The sequence below is a fragment of the Equus quagga genome, chromosome 4 (genome assembly GCF_021613505.1).
Source record: "Equus quagga isolate Etosha38 chromosome 4, UCLA_HA_Equagga_1.0, whole genome shotgun sequence".
NCBI classification, from domain to species: Eukaryota; Metazoa; Chordata; class Mammalia; order Perissodactyla; family Equidae; genus Equus; species Equus quagga.
The window spans coordinates 97,380,339-97,403,996 of NC_060270.1; the positions used below are offsets into that span (position 1 = coordinate 97,380,339).

General features: G+C 33.7%; 1 non-coding gene across 1 annotated transcript; it reads left to right on the top strand.

Annotated features, from left to right (window-relative positions):
- The first annotated feature begins 649 nt into the window (after positions 1-649).
- Positions 650-753, top strand: LOC124238771 (U6 spliceosomal RNA). Its single transcript, XR_006888377.1, has one exon. It is a non-coding gene; the product is annotated as a U6 spliceosomal RNA (small nuclear RNA).
- The last annotated feature ends 22,905 nt before the right edge of the window (positions 754-23,658 follow it).

Genomic DNA, 23,658 nt, shown 5'->3' on the forward strand with positions numbered 1-23,658 from the left:
CTTTGATCCTAACACTGTTAGTCCCTCTACTGCAGACCTCTGCTTGGCTTTTACTGTAAACCTCACAAGGGCAATGTGGTACAACCTCACCAAACAGGACAACTGGGTCAAGAGGTCAATTACCTTTCTCCTCTTGCCTATGTTCCTGCCTTCCTTAAGGAAAGAGAGAGAGAAAGAGAGAGACTCATGCAAAATGTAACAAACATACATATTTCCTTTCAGTGATAGTTTAAAGGAAGCTAATATATGAGCATCAGTATTTTAAGATAGAAAATTTTAAAATATATTTTTAAAAATATAAGACACTAAACTTTACAAAAGGCAAATGGTCTAATGTTTTAAGATACATGTAGCACTGAATGTAAAAAGTAGCAAAATCCTAGGATAATTAAATGTTATTTTCAGTTTTTCTTTATTACTTTAGGATTGGATAAAGATAGATGAAATATTCTGAAGATTTAGAACACACACAAAACTTATGATGCAAAGTATTGCAGCGCTTTTCATCTAGTGCAGCTCCAGAACAGGTAAAGCGATTAGGGAAGAGTAAAACAAGTTACATTAAATACCGGAGCACACATACATGTACTCATATACAAAACAAATTATACCAGTAGAGACAAATCTATGATGAGAAAAATTAAGTCTAGTGCTCATTTTGGCAGCACATATACTAAAATTGGAACAATACAGAGATTAGCAAGGCCCCTGTGCAAGGAGGACTCGCAAACTAGGGAAGCGTTCAATATTCTTTAGTGAATATTCTTTGTATACCTCAAATTCAGAATTTTTTTCTTCACTTTTAGTTTTTTCTGTAATTGTTGAACAGGTAATATGTATTATTAGCTCTAGGTAAGCAGGTATTGGAAGCCAAAAACTGTAGGAAATGTTTATTGTTGGAATTTCATTAAATTATAAGTATTAAAAAAATTGAGTCTATATCAGTTTTAGATACTTTCTAATGGGCATAATGGCGAAACTGAAAAACTGACATTATATAAAGCATAAATATATGTTTCAAATAGTCAAATGTTGAAGAACAGTTTGGCATTATTAAGAGATCAAATAAGGTATGGAAACTAGGTTTCAGAAATGAATAGTGAACTAGAGATCAAATGAATGAAAAAATAAATTTGGGGGAGATTTAGAGCAGAGGAAAACTGAGATATAATACTATCTAAGATAGAAGGAGACATAGCATCAATGTGCTTCAGAAATACAAATCTTTAATATGCAAGCAAAGATACTCCTGTTCACTCATACCTAAATGAACAATAATTAAAACACGTAGAAGATCATCCAAATATAAGTTGGATAATACAAAATTAGTGAGAGTGTCAAGTTCTCTTCTTCTTGAGAGTAGAATTTGTAGCAGTCGTTCTTGAGGTTAAGTCAGAAACACCTATCCAAAATCCCTGTGACTTTAATCAGAAACCTCCCATACTGCACAAAGATCTATGTGTAAGAACATTCATTGCAGTATTGTTTGTATTGTGAAAGAATGAAAACAACCTGAATACTGAGTAGGAGGGGATTAACTATACCATAATACATACCTAAAATAGAATAATATGCAGCCAATAAAAAGAATGAAGTGGATTGGTAAGCTGATATGAAAATTTTTCCAAGATATAAATACAGTATTATCTTATATGTATAAAAGTATAACCAAAAACAAACATCTATGTATAGATGTTTGTGTATTTGTGCATAAATGAAAATATGAAAGATATTTATACCTTCATATATATGCTTTACGCATATTAACATTTTTTAGAACTACAAACAAGAAACTGGTAACAGTAGTTATCTATCATGAGTTAGAGATGGTAAGGAAGGCTTACTAATTTTTTAATCAAAAAAATTTCATTTTATTGGGTAACATTGAGTTATAACATTACATAAATTTCAGGTTTACACTGTTATATTTTGACTTCCATGCAGACTACATCACCACCAAAAGTCTAGTTGTCATTCATCATTGTACAAATGTGCCCTTTTCACTCTCTCCCCACCCCTACCCCTCTGGTAGCCACCAATCTATTTTCTGTATCTATGTGTTTGTTTGTTGTTGTTATTGTCATTTTTTATATTCCACATGTGAGTGAATCATATGGTATTTGGCTTTCTCCATCTGACTTATTTTGCTTAGCATAAAACCTTCAAGGTCCATCCATGTTGTCCCAAAAGGAAAGGTTTCATTCTTTTTTATGAGAGAGTAGTATTTCATTGTATATATATGCCCCATCTTCCTTATCCATTCACCTGCTGATGGGCAGTTAGGTTGTTTCTCAGTCTCGGCTATCATGAATAATACTGCAATGAACATAAGGGTGCACATATCTTTTCAAAATAGTGTTTTCATGTTCTTAGGATAAACACCCATAAGTAGAATAGCTGGATCATATGGTAGTTCTATTTTTAATAGTTTTAATATTCCCTGGTGATTGCACCAATTTACATTCCCACCAGCAGTGTATGAGGGTTCCCCTTTCTCTGCATCTTCTCCAACCCTTGTTATTTCTTGTCTTTTTAATAACAGCCATTCTGACAGTCATGAGGTGATATCTCATTGTGGTTTGGGTTTGCATTTCTCTAATAATTAGTGATGTTGAACATCTTTTCATGTGACTGTTTGCCATCTGTATATCTTCTCTGGAAAAATGTCCTTTCAGATACTCTGCCCATTTTTTAATTGGGTTTCTTCATTGTTGTTAAATAGTATGAGTTCTTTATATATTTTGTATATTAACCCCTTATGAGATATATAACTTGCAAATATCTTCTCTCAATTGATGATTGTCTTATCATTTTATTGATGGTTTCTTTTGCCATGCAGAAGCTTTTTGGTTTGATGTGGTCCCATTTGTTACATTTTTCTTTTGTTTCCCTTGCCTGAGGGGACATATTCAAAAAGATACTGCTAAGACTGATGTCAAAGAGAATACTGCCTGTGTTTTCTTCTATGAGTTTTATGCCTTCGGGTCTTACATTCAAGTCTTTAACCCATTTAGAGTTAAGTTTTGCGTGTGGTGTAAGATAGTGGTCTCCTTTCATTCTTTTGTGTGTGGCTGTCCAGTTTTCCCAACACCATTGAAGAGACTTTCCTTTCTCCATTGTCTGTTCTTGGCTCCTTTATCAAAACTTAGCTGTCCATAAATGTGTGGGTTTATTTCGGGGCTCTCAGTTCTGTTCCACTGGTCTGTGTGTCTGTTTTTCTGCCAGTACCATGTTGTTTTGATTATTACAGCTTTGTAGTATACTTTGAAGTGAGAGAGTGTGATGTCTCCAGCTTTGTGGGGTTTTTTCCTCAGGATCGTTTTGGCTATTTGGGGTTTTTAGGGTTCTTTGTTCTATTTCAGGAAGGCTTACTTTTAATTTATATCGCTTTACACTATTTGCATGTATATATATTACTTTAATGTTTTTTTTAATACTAGTTAAATGTTTTTGTGTTAATGACCTCTTGCTACTAATATAAAACTAGCCATGATTGGTGTTTGTGTAGACGGAAGACACACAGAGAAGAAAAAAAAGCACATTTCCTAAAAGTACTGTATGCTTAGAGATTTAAAATTATAAAGATAAGACCCAAACAATTTGTACTCTTCATCCCTTTAGTAAACGTGTGTTATCTATTGTAGGTCAGATTTACGCTAGTCTGGGAATATGAAGATTGATTAGTAATGTGTCTGCCCACAAGCATCTCATGGTCTAGTTAGGGAGATTTAAAAGAAAAGAGGAGTACCACGAAGAATGCTGAGTACCATAGTAGATACAAGGCAAGATGGTTTAGAGTACAATAGGTGGAGATACCTCAGGCACAAGATGTCAAGGAACTAGTCCTAGAGGACACTAAATTTAAGTTTCAGATAGCAAATGTGGTGAACGAAGTGAAAGGAATGCATAGGCCGTAGGATTTGAAGTGCAGGGAACAGCATGGGCAAAGGAAAAAAGGAGTATATAAGCAATTTGACATGACTAATCCTTAGAAAACAAACAGTTTAGTGGTGAGAGATGAATCTGGAGAGGAAAGTAAATATTTCAAAGAAGAAAAGGGTGATTAATGACCAAAACTACCTGTAAATTTTTCAAATTTTTCATTCGTTAAGATAGTATAGAGATGCAGTTGTCCAAGTATGTTGAAAAATAAGAATTACCTGGACTCCATGTTAAAAGAAACATATTCTTGGGGGCCCAACCCCAACTCATCAAATTGAACTGGTAACCTGTAGGTATAACAAGTACCCTGGGGGATTGTTATCGTCTTACAAGTTTAGAAAACACTGGTAGAAGGTTATAAAATCTATGATGCTATTATCTGTAGCCAAAACTTGATCCACTTGGGAAAAAACAAACAACCCAAATCAAAAACTCCATCTTTGAATGTCTTTCTACAGTAACAAATGTTAAACAAATTATATGACGATATTAACTCCACGAAGTCTGTTATGGGATAATTTACTTTTTTTACAAATGAGTAAAAAAATTGTATTTGCTTGAAAGTATGCAGTAGAACAGAAAAAATTCATAACCTCTATTCATCAGACTTTTCAGTACAAATTATTACTAACTCAAATTATAAGATACTGTAAACTTATAAACATTTTAAACTGAATGGTTCTATTATAAAACTAAAAGAAGATAGATATTATGAAATTCCTTTGAACCAGTTTACATTTTTAATTATTTTTGACCTTACTCTTTCCTTAAATTTTTAAGTTGTTCTCTGACTCTAAAATACATTAAATTTCATTAATATTAGTTTTACCTCCTCCGCTGAATAGGTGAATAAGTTCATCAATAAAAATTGACTATATTTTAATAGTGTCTATTTCCTGTAAGTCTAGAAATACAGGTCTCTTAAGGCTAAACCGCAGCAAAGAAAAAATATATATATATTTCTAGGTTCGTTACAGCCCTCAAGATGATGAGCTTGTTGGTTTGAGTATTATGCTTCTATGGTCTAATTCTAGGCATTGATCTCTTTGTGGATCATTTAACTTTGTTCTGCTCCATTTCAAAAGACTGTGCCCTAAAACCTATCCATCTCTCAAATACCTGTCACTGGTCAGAAGGAAAATGGAGGAAGAGTGTGGATGGTTTCTGAGAAAAATACACAACTATTCAATTTAATTAAATTCAACTCAATTCAATATAACAAAAACTTAAAATACTTCTAAGCCAGGAATGTAAAACTACGAGCCATGAACTGCAGCTCAGAAGTGTTATAGTTCATTAACAGCTATGTAAAGAGAAATAATGCTGTTCAGTACAGTAAACATAATTACAGACATACATCCAAGGCACAGGAGACTGAGAATTATCTAATGGGAAAGTAAGAAAGAAGAACATATTTATGAACTTAAGATAATTCTAAAACGATAAGAATTCATCAGATTTATAGGGTATTGGGAGAGGTTAATTGAGCAGAAAGAGCAGCATTCCCAAAAGTGCATGGAAATGCCCATGTCAAAAAACTGTAGCGTTTTAGTATTGATGGAATGTGTGTTTTGAGGAGGAGGAGAAATACTCGATCCTACTGAGCCTTTTTTTCAATTTTTGAGGGACCGTATCCTTCTGTGTTCATGCTCTCATTGAAAATCTCTCCAGAATCCTCATCTACCCACGTCACCTCATGTCTTCCTGGAAGGAAACATGCAGAGGGACCATGCTCGTGAAATAACTGTAAGGTTCCCTGATAAAATGTGTTGGATCAAAAAATATCCTAACTTAAGTCTGATTATAAAAGTGGGCCCTGATGAAATCTTGATCTTCAATTATAAGATTTTCTAGTAAAATAATGATAATAATAATAGTAATAATAGTGTAAAGAAGAAGAAAGCTTTTGGTGACTGTGAAGCTGGGGCGATTCTGGCCAGGCGGAGAACATCAGATCTCCTTGTCCTCCCAGCCCTTTGACCCTCCCTTGAAACCTCTCAATAAAATGGTTTGACACCCCCGGCTCCAGTTTTGGTGGAATGCCCTGCAACTCCTCTTAAAGCAAGGGGAGACATCCTGATAACCAGCAATCGCATGCAGCTTCTCGTCTATATTCCATGCGAGATTTCCACAGGACCATTTCTCAACCATGTTCCTGGTTTCAGTAGCAGGCGGGTCTATGTGACTGCTTTTAGGGTACAGCTGCAGGCTTCTGTGTAAGTCTATAAAACTGCTACGTATATAATAAACTTTGTGGATTCATTTGGGCTTGTTGTCTCCTCACTGGCTGAATCTATGGAAGCGTGGCAAGTAAACCTAGCAGCTGCCACCACAGTACAGTTTATGGGCTGCTTGATCACTTGACACACTGAATAAACAGTCGTGAGGCCCATCGGAAATATTGTTCCCCCTTCAGGGAGAAATTATGTTTGGAGACACAACTAACATTAATTTCCAACTAATGTCTATAAAATATCTTCTATACAGTGAGCATATTAACATTCTATTCTGTAGCATGTTAAATCTTATTAAACATGCTAACATTTATTGGTCACTTGTACATGCCAGCCACTATTCTAAGAGTTTTATACACACAATCTATTTAATCCTCACACCAACTCCTTTATTAGTTCAAATTTACATATGAAAAAATCCGGGTTTGGAGAATTTAAGTAACTTCCCCATAGTTAGCACAGAGCTAGAATGAGCCAGAACCAAAGTTGGAATAGAGTCAGTCCAATTTCAATGCCCCCATTTTTAACTACAAGGTAATTCTGCCTCCACACTAATAGTATTCACACCAAGTCTGATTTGTGCAAACATCAGGCTTTCTTACTATGGATTCCTATACCAAGTAAAACTGATCACCCTATGTGATCGAGTGTGATCACCCATTTCCTTAAAACACCATTTTCTCTAGCAACAGTCACTTAATCAATTAGGTTACTCTTTTCTACCAAGTTTAGATTATATGCTAATGTAAGAGAGATGTCAACACCCCATCCCTGATCCCATGATCATCTCCTACATGACATTTGAATGTTTTTTTTTCCTGCTGATGAAAATTCACCCTAAGCTAACATCCACTATCAATCTTCCTCTTTTTGTATGTGACCCACCACCACAGCAGGGCCACTGACAGACGAGTGGTGTAGGTCCACACCCAGACACTGAAACCAGGCCACCAAAGCAGAGCACGCCAAACTTAACCACTAAGCCACTGGGGCTGGCCCTGAACATTTTAATAGGATTCTTTTTAAATTATATTATTTTTAAAATTCTGGTCATTTAAACAGTTTGCATTTTTTTAAGCCAGATATAGACCTATCCTTATGAAAACACAGGGAACGTGGCAACAAGTGATCCCTAGGAATGGATATCCTGTCTATCCAAGATTCAACATCAAATATGTACTCTGAAGACTGTACATTATCTGCTGTGTGCTGTTATCTACTTTCAGTTTTTCAAGAACAAAATTTGAAGGAAAGCTTTCCTTCCCACGTCCTCTGAATGGTGGGGCCACGTTAGAAAGAGCTTCACTTCGGAGCTCCAGGCTCCTTTTGTGCTCCCAATTTGTTTAGACCTAGGTTGTGAAGTCATCATCGTTTGAAATGACCCTGTGTTGCCCATCAATACAGAGTCCCAGGAAAATCAAGCAAAAGAAGATACAAATGAAAGGAAAGCATTTTCAGAATTAATTTAACCTCTACTTTTATAACATTTATAAGAACTTTGATTTGATAGCTACGGATGCACATAAAAGCTTATTTTTATAGTTGTTTCTTAGTAAAATATTCTTTTAAATGATGGCTATGTATTATGTTTTTCAAGGTACTAAGAATTTTCTTAACTAAGTATAGAACAAAGTTTGCTAAGAAAACTACAAGAAATTCAATATAGAATTTGTGTTTGTCAAAATGAATAAAACCTTTGGCCCCAGAAAAGTCTTGGTAGAATTTACCAATAAAGAGATTTGATAAATAGTAAGAGATGAATACTTGCCAATGACAACTCCAGAAACTTATATAAAAGATATATTTTAGATGGAATGTTTTATTATGCATATAAAAGAGGTAAAGTAATGGCAAAAATTTTTGAACATTAAGAAGTAAAAGAAGTAACAATAAGGAATTCTGAATCAGATTCACATAAAAAGAGTCACTGTTTATATTTTGTGTTGACTTTTGTAATTCTTCAATATCATTTTTATAAACACTCGTCTGAAAATTCATAAGGGACCACACAGAGGATGATATTTTGTTATTGTCCACCTCTGCTTTATAGTTAATGCATAAAGTCACACTAATTTAAATGAATATACTAAATATCTTAGTACATTGAAAATTGACAGAATTAGTTTTACATATTTTTATCCATTTATTTCAATTTATGAACTGCAACCCATGGCCTCTCAGTACATGTGCATGACAAAATTATCACAAAACAAATTATAAATAGTAATCAGTTACCTCTTTCTGAGCCACTGAACTTTATCAACGGCCTGACCCAAGATCCCAGGCCTGAAGGCCAATCAACTTGTACTCTGTCAGTTCATAAGGCAAAGAAATTTCTAAATACAGTCCCCTACGTGAAGAGCTGCCAACCTCTAGTTTGATGAAGCTGAGATTCACTGACCACTGTCTATAGTAGCCATATAGCAAATTTTAATTGTGAAAATATAGAAGCAAAATTTACTACAGTGATTTTACAGAAACTAGTTTATGCTTTCAATTCATTGTTTCTAAATCAATTTACACCAATAAATACAATTTGACTTTTAGGATTTCTATTCTGAAAATAAGTTCCTTTCAAGAAATACAGTTCCATTTTAATAAAGTTCTTCATGTTGACAGAATTAACTTAATAGCAATTGGCCTGAAAGCTAAAATGAATCTAAATTTCTCAGCTGTTAGACTTTCCACATTTCCATATAGTGACTGTAATTCTGAGTAAACACAAAACAGTTGAAATTTTGAAATAAAAGGAAATCCTTACTTTTTATCTGTAATGTTTAACAATTGCAGCTATTTTTCCTTCCTGCTTTCCTCCATGTGTTTATGATCTTCATAGCACTTTGATTCTGTTTAAAAAATGTGAAGGAGTTGCTCATTTAGGGCCTCACTCTCAAAGAATATTGAAGAAAAAGATGACAAGAGACAAGGGGCTCTGATGGAAAGAAAGAACAGAGAGAGACAGAAAGTTCTTTAAAACTTTATTCAAGTGAAAAGGAATCTTGTGAATTAGATCAAAACAAACCAGGAAATAGTGAAGGATTGAGCAAAAACTCAAGGTTTAAAAAGAGTTCTGTAAGTATTGAGAATATGTACTACACGTAAGAAAAAATTTGACATATTAAAGTCAGAATTTTTTTGGAATAGGCAATGAAAGAGAACCTATCCTAAGACTAACATGAAAAGATAGACAATGTGTATATAGAGAGGCAAAACATCCAGAATAGCCAACACAATATCAGGGAAGAACAAACTTGGAGAACTGATACTCCCCAGCTTCAAGACTTACTTTATAGTCTCGCTTCACAAATAGACCAATGAAATAGACTAGAAATCCCCAAAACAGACCCAAATAAAGATGCTCAACTAATCTTTGAAAAAGGAGCAAAGGAAATACAATGGAACATTTTTGGCTAAAAAATGATGTTGGAACAACTGGACATCCACATGCAAAAAAGTGAATCTAGACACAGACTTTGTACCCTTCACAAAAATTAACTAAAAATAGGTAATAGGCCTAAATATAAAATGCAGAACTATAAAACTCCTAGAAATTAACATGGGAGTAAACCTAGATGACCTTGGGTATGGTGACAACATTTTAGACGCAACACCAAAGATACAATCCATCACAGAAATAATTTATAAGCTGGACTTCATTAAAATTAAAAAACTTCTGCTCTGTGTAAGACCCTATCAAGGGAATGAAAAGACAAGCTACAGATTGGGAGCAATATTTGCAAAAGACGCATGTGATAAAGGACTATCATCAAAAATAGACAAAGAACTCTTAAAAGTCAACAGTAACAAAACAAACACCTCAATTAAAAAAGAGGCCAAAGACCTTAACAGACATCTCACCAAAGAATACAAACAATGGCAAATAAACAAATGAAAAGATACTCCGCCTCATATGTTATCAGGGAACTGCAAATTAAAATAAGAATCAGATACCACTCCATGCCTATTAGAAAGGCTAAAATCCAAAACACTGACAACAAATGTTAGTGAGGATGTGGAACAACAGGAATTCTCATTCATTGCTGGTGGGAATGCAAAATGGTACAACCACTTTAGAAGACAGTTTGGCAGTTTCTTACAAAAGTAAACAGACTCTTACCATACCACCCAGCAATCATGTTCCTTGGCATTTATCCAAAGAAGTTGAAAACTTATGTCCACACAAAAACTTGCACATGGATGCTTATAGAAGTTTTGTTTATCATTGCCAAACTTGTAAACAATCAGGATGTCCTTCCATAGGTGAATGGATCAATAAACTGTGGTACGTCCAGACAACGGAATGTTATTCAGTGCTAAAAAGAAACAAGCTATGAAGCCATGAAAAGACATGGAGGAAACTTAAATGCACATTACTAAGTGAAAGAAGCCAATCTGAAAAGACTACATACTATATGAGTCCAACTATACCACATTATAGGAAAGGCAAAACTATGGAGACAGTAAAAAGGTCAGTGTAAAGGAGCCTATCACAGTGTATTTAGTAATACGGTACAGAAATGTACTTGGCGTTGAAGTGACGTCAAAGCCAGGAAACAATGTTAGTATCCAGTTTCAATTTTTGTTAAAAATTAAGGTGTTTTATTAAGACTGTAGTGAATTAACCCATCTGGAAGTGCCACATAAGATTTTCTTTTCTCCTGATTTCATTATCCACTCTAGACAGTTGGACTGCTACTAATCCCTCTGTCAAGTGGGCTGATTCATCTGGAGTAGACCATATCCACGTGGAAATTTAATAGTTTTTATATCTTTGCAAGTTTATGTTTTTATAATATAGTTTTTCTTTTCCCAAACTGAAGGCTTTATTCTTTCAGCATTTATTGTTGAAAAATTGGAGTATGCATGATATGGAACTCACATTGGGCACTTTGAAACTTCCTTAAGTTTGGTCACACTGCATCAAAAGTTAGTAAATTACTGACCAAGCCAATCTATCTTAATATTACTATTTAAAAGAAGAAAAAGGGAGATATAATTCTTATTTTGAAAACAGTAAATCAAAAACCAGAACAAAAGGGCTGGCCTGGTGGCATAGCAGTTAAGTTTGCGTGCTCTGCTTTGGCGGTCCAGGGTTCATAGGTTCAGATCCTGGGCATGGACCTACACACCACTCCTCAAGCCATGCCGTGGTGGTGTTCTACACACAAAAGAGAGGAGGACTGGCACAGATATTAGCTCGGAGCCAATCTTCCTCACCAAAAAACCAGAAAAAAAGCATGTTTGCAGAATACACTAAGTCCCAAAGATGAGGAAGCTAAGATTTCTCTCATATCATACATGCTAAATATGACTTGAACTGCAAACATCCTCTGATTTCAATGCTCTTACTGGTAATTCAAATTGTTGACATTAAAATGAAAGGGAAAAACAGTGTTGAGGTCAGCAAAGTGCTGCATTCTTGCTACAGAATGCACTTTTCTTCTTCTCTCCAAATTTGGGCATCATCGTCAGAGTAGCATAAGAACTTCTCTCAAGAACCATCATTCAATCTCAAGTGTTGTTACAAAAGTTATGAGTTTTAAATTTTGGCAAAAGAGCAAACTTTGAACCTAAGGATGGGGTACCCAGGTAATTGATTTAGTCTTTAAGAAATGAATATTTAGCAAAAATGAAACAAACCCATTTACTCAGATAATATGATTCCAAATATATTTACTTCTTATTGGGGATTAGTTTCGAGACCACGTGATTATATCTACTTGTTATACTTACTAATACTATTCTAAGTTATTTCCATTCAAAAAACCACACAATTTTTTTCAGCGATCTATATCTTTATTATAAAATAATGGTTATTATAATAACAATATTGAGTCTAACTTATGCAAGAATACCAATAAATCTTTGAGTTTAGATTTTAAAAAATTCCTCTGATTTAAAGTATTGCTTCTTATTTAATTCAGGCTCGTATCACCCCTAATATCTGTGAGGATATAGAACCAACATAATAATTATACACTAATCTAAGAAATGCTTTAATTGCACTCCGAAGTCTAGTGAAGGTAGGATACGATCTCTAACAGGATTGAGACCAGAGCACCACATCAAAGGAATATAAAGCAAAATCTTTCACTTTGGAGTAAAAATCTATACAGCTACAAAATCCTTATTCCTCTGGAAGGAGGAAATAGAAATAGTCATTTTATCCGCAGGGCTCAAGCTGAAAATATATACATAGAATTGGACAACTACTGCTGATTATTATTCATTCATTACTAATTTACATCGCTTAACTGAGAACCAACTATGAAGTGAGCACTACCAAAGTTCTATTTTAATATGCAAAGAGGTTTTGTATTAGCCAGAATGTGGTCAAAACTACAACCAGATAGGGAAAGAGAATAAGATATTGCCAAGGTGTTACCTACTCTGTTATAAGTTTATCAGTTAATGTATTATGTAACAGAACACCTCAAAATTTAGTGGCTTAAAACATTAATAATTTATTATTCTTTATGAATCTGAAGGTTGCTTGTAGAGTTCCTCTGCTGAATTTGCTGTCGCTGTAGACTGCTGGGTTAGAATGTTCAAGATAACCTCACTAACTATTCTGGAATTTGGTTCTGGCTCAGTTTTCCTCGATGTGGCCTCCCATTCACCTTTAGTTTAGAAGGCCTTTTTTTATTTGGCAGCCGTAAGGCAGCATTTCAAAAGGGTGAAAGTTGAAGCTGCAAGAGCTCTTGAGAACTAGGCTGGGTAATTCACACAATGTGATTTCCACATCATATTGGTCAAAGACAAGACCCGATTGAAGGTATTAAAGAACAGACCTCATCTTTCAATAAGTGGCAAAATATTGTGACTATGTTTTTCAATCTACCACAGAAGTGAACAAGTTTTTGTTCATGAGTAAATAATAGATTAAAAAAATCTTGGTTGGTTGATAAAGATGAGAACTATACGATCTCGGAGGACAGCTGTTTTTGCTTACTCTTTTTGATTATCGCATTTTTGCATCACACTTGCTTTGTTATAATGAAACTCCGCAATATGGCAAGCCTGTGAATATTCCTTCATATTCGGATGAAATCGAGACAAAGGAAAAGAGAGCAGAAAATATTAAATCACTTAAAACGATAAAAGAACATATTGTGAAGGAATATGTAAGAAATGACTATATGCACAAATAAAAATAATTTTTAGGTATTGTTTGGCAGTTTTAGAAAGTGCTTTTAAGTACAGAACTGTTTGATGTGATTCTTACAATAACTCTGTGTGTGAGAGAGAAAAGATATCATTATCCCTATTTTACAGATTGAGTTCAAATATTTCAGTCATTGTTCTGAGAACACATTCCTGTTAGGTGGCAGAGACAGATCTAGAAGTCAGGTTTCCTAAGTTTAATAACTGATCCATTATATTTTAATACTAAGTAAAGTTTATCTCTTTCATCTAATAAAAAGTTACTTAGAATATGCATCTTTAGAATATTTTCTAGACTTTTCTTACTGTTTATGGCCGTCTTTAGGCCTTTTTTTCTTAGTTCTCCATTATGAAGACAGAGAATCTGATTTTTGTTTGATTAACCATTAGACTCAAGCATAGTGGTGCATTCCCTGTGGGTGGTCATAACTGTCTAATAATTATGATAATGTTGAATACCAAAGGTCTATGGACAAAACTAATCTAATTTTTAAAATTAATCCAAAATTACCTATGTCATCTGTGTTATTGTTTGAGTACTATATTTTACAGATTAAAAAAATATATATATCCTCACCTAATTAGCAATTCAAATCAGATAAAAAGTCTTAAAAAAAGGCTTTATTTGTTTCAGAAATTTTGATGTTAACTTATGAAAACATATACAAATTCTCTGAAAGAAATAATATCCTAACTAAAATGTCTATCATAGAATATTTTATCATTTATTATACAAAAAAAGATTATGTATCAAAACTATAAATTTGATGTTGTCTATTTCAACATTTAATTAATTTAGTATTAAGTATGATTTTAAAACTCCTGATTGATTTGTCACTGGATATTAAAAATTAACTCAGGAAAACATATATCAAAGAATATTAAATTATACTTAAGGACAACTAACATAAATAAATCACAATGGGAACTTCTTTACAACTTCAGAATTCAAATTTGCATATAATTTAGTTTTTAAATAACTTGTTTAGACTAAAATATGCTGAGTGAATAAAATATCTATTTGCCACTTTTTTTTTTTTTGAGGAAGTTTAGCCCTGAGCCAACTACCGCCAATCCTCCTCTTTTTGCTGAGGAAGACTGGCTTTGAGCTAACATCTGTGCCCATCTTCCTCTACTTTATATGTGGGACGCTTACCACAGCATGGCATGCCAAGCAGTGCCATGTCCGCACCCGGGATCCAAACCGGCCACCAAGAGGTGGAACATGCGCACTTTGCTGTGCCTCCGGGCTGGCCCCTATTTGCCACTTTTGATTATGAAAGTTACTTGATTATAAACTGCTACAAAGTATCTATACCTCTGATCATGTTTTAAAAAATTATGTTAAACAAAGTGACTCCTAGAAAGTTAGACACTCATCAACTCACGAAACAAATAAGGATTTTATTATAATGTGAAGTATGGTAATGGAATCCCTATATTATGAACTTATTAGTAGAAGTGTAAAGAAAATATTATATGACTTGACAATCACATTTGCAAATTAAAAACAACTAATATTTTGACATAGTGAAATTTTTGAAGCAAATACTTTATATTACCTGTTCTTATGCCAAATCTGCTTCTGTTAATGTAAATGTTTAGCCAGTAGTTAAGCAATAGATTACCACCATCATGCAATTCTCATAAGTTTAGAAAATGAGAACCTATCTATCAACATGTTTACAAAGCATTTGTCCTCAAGAAATAACACATTCTCAAAAAAGTTAAGTAAAAACAGTGAGCAATGGTAAGTCATACAATAAATTAAATGATGCAAAGGTATAATTCAAGAATGTAATGAGCAGAAAAAAGCATTGTATTACAGTAAAACAAATATAACAATTATCTACCTTTATGCACTGAATAACATAGCAATGAATCATATAACAAAAAAAAAGTGAGAGAAAGGGCAAGAAAATTAAAAAGACAAACAGAACTATAGAAAAACACAACCACAATAGGAAATTTAAGAATCTCTCCATCTAAAAAAACAGGTAACAAAAATAAAAATGACAAAGATTTAATTAATGAAATTAATTAGTATGAATATTTTGTTTACATATATCAAATTGTTTACTTTACACACAGTGCATAAAACATCTTTTGTATATTTGTGGAGTTTGTATTGATTCCAGTAATGGCAGAGTTTCTACTGTCAAACTGAGCCTTTTACAGATAGCAATTTTAAGCTCTGCACAAAATATAAAAAATAACTATTTAAAAACACTGATGAGTGACCAAAAGCAGGTAGAAATAAGAGCAGAGCCTCACCTGTGAAAGAAGGGCACTTTCCCGGGTAGGACTTGCATTTATAAGGCTCCTCACCTGAGGGTATTCTCCAGTTCTTGCAGTACAGGGCAGCTAAGCTCAAGTAGGAAGTCACAGTCCTTGGTCCTAAGGAAACAGGATAAAATTTAGGGTTCCCTGAATGAATGGAAAGTAAAGAAAGAAAAATCAGGAAGGAGATAGCCACAGAAGGAGAAGGCATAATAGTCATATAAATGCCACATAAATACTTGTCTCACCCCAATCTGTACATGCATCACGAAGATTGCAAGAAGAAATACCACAGCAGGAAGGCTGAATACTGAGCAGAGCTTTCACCTTCTTTCAGGTAAGTGAGAAGTGAGTTTGAGTTCAACCAAGTTAATTGCACAACAGATAAGAATAATACACTTCAAAGGAAGATAAAATCCAGAGATCCTACAACATATTATCTAAAGTGCCCAACAAACACTCAAAAATTACTAGACATGCAAATACACATAAAATTGGCACATCTCCAGCCTGACTGACAATGGGAAAAAAGAGAAAAGGTGTAAATAACCATTATCAGAAATGTAAGAGGGGGACATCACTACAAACCCCGAAAGACATTAAAAAGATAATAAGTGAGTTTTACAAACAATGTTTTCCCTTAACTTTGACAACTTAAAGAGACCAATTCTTTGAAAGACATAAATAAAGAAAACTCACTCAAAAAGGAATAGATACCTAAATAGTCCTACGTGTATTTTGAAAAACGAAAATGAATTGCTACTTAAAAACCTTCCAAGAAAGAAAACTCCAAGCCTAGATAGTCTCACTGGCAAATTCTACCAGTCATTTAAGGGAGAAAAATACCAATTCTACACAATCTTTTCTAGAAGATTGAGAAGAAAGCTCTTAAAAAAATCATTTTATAAAGCCAACATTACTCTGATATCAGCACTAGACAAAGACTTTACAAGAAAAGAAAACTGTAGGCCATTATCACCAAAGAGCATAGATGCAAATCTCATTCACAAAACACAAGCAAATCAAATCCAACAATATATAAAAACTATAATACATCATAATCAAGTAGTTTATCCCAAGAATGCAAGGCTTATTCTACATTCAAATATCATTCAATGTAGTTGACCATGTTAATTGACTAAAAACACACATAAACAGATGCACACACTAATGTGGTCAATTGATTTTTAACAGAAGTGAAAGGCAATTCAGTGGATAAATGTTAGCTTTGAACAAATTGGTGCTGCAACAAATGCATATCCCTATGGAAAAAAAAAAGGACCTCAACCCTCATACCCTATACAAAATTAACTAAAAAATGCATCATAGAGGCAAATGTAGAAGATAGAACTAAACATATTTTAGAAGAAAACTTTGGAGAAAAATCTTCATATTCTCGAGTGTGACAGAGAGTTCTTGCACATGACATCAGAAACACTATCCATTAAAGAATGATAAATTGGACTTTATCACAAATAAAAAGAGTGCCTGCAAATGATCTATTAATAGAATAAAAAGATAATTTCTAGACTAAGAGAAAATATTTCCAGTCACATATCTGATAGAGGACTTGTATCTAAAAGTACATGAATCACTCAGAAATCAATAATAAAAGAACAAACCACTCTATTAGAAATGGAAAAATATTTGAAAATATTTGTTGCCGATCTTCCTCTTTTTTGCTGTTTGTATGTGAGCCACCGTCACAGTTTGGCTCCTGACGGACTAGTGGTGTAAGTCTGTGCCCAGGACTCAAACCTGGGCCACTGAAGGTGGAGCACACTGAACTTAACCACTAGGCCACTGGGGCTGGCCCTATAGTCAATTGATTTTTGAGGAAGGTCTCAAAGGAATCCAAAACGTAAAATAAATTATTTTCAACAAACTGTGCAGAAACAACTAGATATCCATATGGAAACAAAAAATAAACTTTGACTCCTACCTCAGATAATACCTATAAAAAAATTTGAGGTAATGCAAATTCAGCTTAACCAAACAAAAACAAAAACTACTTTCTAGAAGACAGCATAGGAGAATATCTTCCCAATCAAGGGGTGGGCAAAAACTTCTCAGAAAGGACACAAGGCACTATAAAAGGAAAAAATTGATAAATTAGAATTTATCAAAAAGTTAACTTTTCTTCATCGATAGATACTGAAAAATTTTGCTGAGCATATATCTGATGAAAGATTTTAACCAGATCATATATATTAAGACAGAAAAAACAAAAAAAACCCCACTGCATCTCAATGATAGATTTAAAAATAAAAGATAAGCAAAAAACTTGAATAGACTCTTACGAAGAAGACATAAATGAATGGACAATGAGAATGACAATGAGACAATGAAAGAGTAGTTTTCACTATTCGTAAATCAGGGGAGCAAAAATTATAAGCACAATGTGATTCTAGATCTTATCAATTACAGTGGACGCCATTTAAAAATCCTGGCAACACCAAATGTAAGCAAGGATGTGGAGCAATTAGAATGCTCATAAATTGATAATGGGAATGTAAATTGGAACAATAAATTACAAAAAAAAGTTTGGCAGTTTCTTATAAAATTGAGCACAGGTCTATCGTATGATCCATATAACTTCACTCAAGTATTTATTGAAGAGAAATGAAAATATGTGTCCACAAAAGTTTTATACAAGAATAGTTGTACAAACTGGAGAATGGATAAACAGATTGTAGTATATTCATGAAAAAGAAAATCAGAAAAGTAGCTTGGAATGAGAGGATAACAGCTGGAAAGGATCCTAAGAGAACTCTTCTTGGTAATAAAACTATTCTATATCCTGATAGGGATGGGGACTACATGACTATTTGGTTTTGGAAAAACTAAGTGAACCGAATGCTTAGGATTTATGTATTCCACAAAGAAAGAATAGTATGCGCCATCAAATTCCTTTTTGTAGTAATATGAGTAGGCAATTTTGAAACTCCTTTCTCTGTGTTCTAGGCTTGAACAAATAAGTAAACGCATTGACAGTAATGAAAGCCCAGTTTCTCACTTTTGGAAATTTGAAATATAAGAATGAACTCATGGTTTTTAAGAAAGGGAAAAAATAAATGGATAAATGTGAAAATGATACCATATATGTCATAATCTCTTTTTCTGCCCACCAAGAGGGCATAGAAGCAATGACACAGGTATCAGTGAGCACACCTAGCACCCTGATCTTGGCGTCTAAACACCATTTTCCACTAAATGTTGTGAGGCATTTTTGGAGAAAAAGCTGCTTCCAGAGCTGGCATAAAGAAATTAATAAATAAGCCTGAAGTGTCTTCTACTGTCTTCGATAAGAAAGTATTCAAAGAATGATGGGGAAAGATCAAAAGAACACAAGAGCCAGACTTAAGAGGGTCTCACTAAACAAATCTGATATAAATTGAGAATCAAAAATGATAACAATACTAATGGAATATGATCTATTACAAAGAATAAAAATCCATCAGCCATCCTAATGTAAATAAGTAAATAAATAGGCAACTCTTTATTGTTTACCAAGCATTCATAGTTGTTTTTAGTGGGAGGTATCTATTTATTCATACTGGTGAAAATGGAATTTCTGACAATCTGTTTTGAATTTCTAAAACACATAGTATGAACTTAATATTTGTGAGTCTAGGAATGAAAGACGGTAAGAAAAGTAAATGACATGACATTCATTCAATGGTCTTATTTTCAACACGATATACCATTATAAATTTAACAATAAATGTTGAAACAATTTATCCAAACTACATGTTTTTATCACCTTTTGAGTAAGAGATTACCTAGTCAACCATATAAAAAACTGCTTCTCCAAGTAGCATCCTTCTCTTCATGATGCTTACCATGATAGAGGTCTCAAATATTTCACAGGGGAATCCCATACAGAGAAAATGAGACACACAGACTGCCAGAAATGGGACACCTGGGAGCTTACTGGGATATTAATACAGTGGAGTTACAGTAAATTAAATTAAATGAAGAGCTGTCACATAAGGCATCATGTCTACTGATTGCATATGAACGATTCTGAATGAACTGCCAGCTATCACCTATTCACTCGGCATCAAACCAGGAAACTAATTTTTGCTTCTAGTTGCAGTGACAATGAGGAATAAAATCTGAGTGGTTTTTGTAATTAGCTTCTGATATATTCTCAAACACTGAGTATGCATTATATATTGTTGATTACTTTCATTTTAAACATCAGGTCCCCAAAATTGTATAATAGTTTCACAATTTTGTTAACCTAAGTGCTTTAAAAAATTGACATATTTTTTCTTCTTTCAGTTTGTAATGATTATTTTTTTTATTCTTTTATTCTTCCCGATTCCTATATTTTTCAAATAATCATATTCTTTTTACTTAGTTAAAACATATTGGAATTTAATATGCCTTTTCAGAAAAACAAATGGCAAAGACAGCCACTAAGGCAAGTTTATTACCCTGGTTATCTAATACCAGCTAAAGCACCGCTACACTAAATCTAAGCCTCAGCTGATCTTTTTCCCTCTGTTAACTGACCTTTTACAATTCAATGTAAGGAAGTGATTGGTTTCATCTGCTAACTTTGAAGTCAACATCACAGCTTTACCTTCTACTCTGAACACTTTATTCCATTCAAGTTCTGTCACATTAGATACCACATTTAGGAAACAAAGGTAAATAGATCAACTTATATACCATTTGAAACCTCACATCTTCTCATGCCTTACTGGTATGTCATCATAAAGCATAAGCATGAAATAATGAGAAGTTCCTTAGGTTTTACGAGTTAAGGACCACATTCCAAGGCTAAACAAATTAGGTTAAGCACACTCCTTAGTATCAACAAATTAAGCAAATGTTATCACCTCTGAGGGCCTGAATTTTCTCACTATTAAAATGAGACTGTTAAACTAGATGATCCAAGAGTTCATTGTATATCTAACTGTGAAATATATTCATTTAAATAAAGTGAAAATAAAGATAATAGAAATGAAAATAAATGTATATATAAGACTTCCAGTTAAGAAGACCCTCTGAGTTCAGGTATAATGCACTTCTCTTATTATATAGGACACATATCTTCAGGATATCCTCAAATTTACAGGGTGACTCACTTCCTATAACACACATGCCACATACCATATGAAGTGCCAGTCACCTTTGGCCACCTGCATCTCACAAACCACAAGCTGCATGCCTGGAGTTTTCAGGTCTAATGACGTTTCCAGACTTGGATGAAACTCTGTACCAAGGAGCATGGGGTTGACATCTGAGTTGCCTTCCAAGGGATGATGCAATATTTACGTATGAGGAAGTTAACACCTAGTGGCATGAACTTTCACCCATAGACTAAAGAGACAGATGGAAGCCTAGGAGATAAATTCCCTTTTCTTACTATATGAGCCTACAAGGGCTGCCATAAGAAAGTCCCACAGATTGGGTGGTTTAAACAGCAGAAGTTTATTTTCTCACAGCCCTGGAGGCTGGAAGTCCAAGTTCAAGGTGTCGGCAGGTTCCCTTTCCCCTGAGGCTTCTCTCCTTTGTTGCCTTCTCTCTGGGTCCTCACACGACCTTTCCTCTGTGCACTCACATTCCTAGAGTCTCTTCCTCTTCTTAGAGGAAAACTATCCCTATAGGACTAGGGCCCCACCCTTATGACCTCATTTAACCTTAATTACTTCCTTAAAGGCCCTATTTCCAAATACAGTCACACTGAGTGTTACGGCTTCAACACAGGAATTTGGGGGGAACATAATTCAATCCATAATATGTGCTCTCTCTTGTGGGTGACTCTAAGGCGTGGCTGTTCCAGTGGAATCCTGTGTGCTAATTGGACAGATCTACTGAGCTGTTTCTCTTTGAAGCTTCTCATAAAACAGTACCCATCTTGGTAACACACCAATTAGCATCAGTTTATTTTTCCTACCTCGGTTTCCTTTCTCCTCACCTTTTCCTCTTTAGTCCTGCTCTCAGATTACATTTTCGAGAGCATCTATAGCATTGATAGATAAATTGTATATATACATCTTTCTCAAGACTTACATCAAACAGACAAAATTAATTCATAATCTATAGAAGATTCAAACAACATAGTTGACTTGTTCTGAACCTTGTACTAAAGAAGTAGAAAATACACATTCCTTTAAGGCTACATACAAATTTTCAACTTAATTCAAAAAAGCAATATCATATAGACCCCATGATTGATAACATTTAAATTGGAAGTCCATAAGAAAATATACTAAATATACTAAGATATAAGTTCACAAAATCAGAGAAATTTGCCTATGTTTTTCACTGAGTTACTCCAAGGACCTAGAATAATTGGCACTTAATAAATATTTAATCTTTTGTTTAAACAAGTGAATAAACAGTTATTGCTTGAAAACCTATACCAAGAAAATTACACATACACTCAAAATATTCCTGAGCTAAATTGAGTACAACTATTTAAAACTAAAGAAAATAAAAGTACTTTGTATCAAATCTTGTGGGATGGAGCTAGTGCTCTTTAGAGGAAAATACATGTCTTAATTGTGTTTTAAAAAATATCAGGGAAACCTAAAAATTAATAAATGAAGTCACCAATGCAAGAAGACAGAAAGCAAACCAGAAACTGAATGAGAAGAACTAGAAGAAAAAAATAATAAAAGATTAAAAAGTGATCAAATAGAGTGAACTTTGAAAAATTGACACATTTGTAGTAAAATTAATCAAGAAAAATTAACAGATATGGCAAAAAATTAGAAGCAAATGAGTTTATCAAGAATGTTTTTTTATACTTTTTCTTGTTTTATTAGGTATGTAAATGTTTGTAATTAATGTGTTTCTAGTGTACAATAACATTTATTATTATTAAATACCTCCTTTGACTTCTTTTTAACCTACTTAAAGCATTGAGTTTTGAGAAATATTTAGTTTAACGTTAGTATTGCTACATCTCCACAATTTTATTTAGCATCCTCCTTGTATAACTTTAGACATTCCATTATTTTCACCTTGTCACTTTCATATAATATTTACTTTTGTTTTTTAATTCAAATGAAAATTGCTGCTTCTTAAAGAAATGTAATTTATTGAATTTTACTGTGATCATTAAGACATTAATTTTATTTCTGCCATGATAACTTTAAAATTTTCTTTGCCATTTTTTGAGGTTTCTTAAAGATAGACATTATTTTTAAAAGAGTTTTATATTAACAGAAATATTGAGAAGATAGTATGAAGAATTCCCATACACCACCTCCACCCCCACACACAGTTCCTCTATTATTAACATCGTACATTAATTAGTACAGTACATTTGTTGCAATTAATGAACTAATGTCAAGACATTATTATTAACTAACATCCATACTTGAAAGATATTTCCTTTTTGTTCGCTTAATGTCCTATTTCTGTTCCAGGATTCCATATTACATTGAGTTGTCATGTTTTCACAGGCTCCTTTTGGATGTGATCGTTTCTCACTTTTGCTTATTTTGGTGATCTTGGCATTTTGAGGCATATTTGTCAGGTATTTCATAGAATGCTCCTCTATAGGAATTTGCTTGTTTTTCTCATGATTAAACTGGTGTTGTAGGTTTCTGGGAAGAAGATCAGAAGGCTAAAGTATTATTTTCATCATTAATCAAAGGGACATATTATCAACGCGATTTATCGCTGTTCATATTGACTTTGATCACTTGGCTGAGGTGGTGTTTGTTAGAATTCTCCACTGTAAAGTTACATTTTCCCCCCATTTCAGTACTGTACTCTTTGGAAGGAAGTCACTATGTGCAACCCACCCGTAAGGATTGGGGAGTTTTATTCCCGCTCCTTGAGGGTGAGTTATCTACATAAATTATTTGTAACTTTTCTCCATGGGGAATTTGTCTGTCGTCCTGTATTTATTAATTTGTTTAATAATTTATTTGTATCAGTATGAACTCATTGACGTTTATTTTATACTTTGGGTTATAGTCCAATACTACTTCATTTATGTTGTTCTTCACTTTATTCTGGCTTTGGCTATTAGGATCTCTTTCATTTAGCTCCTGTGTCCTTCTGAGAT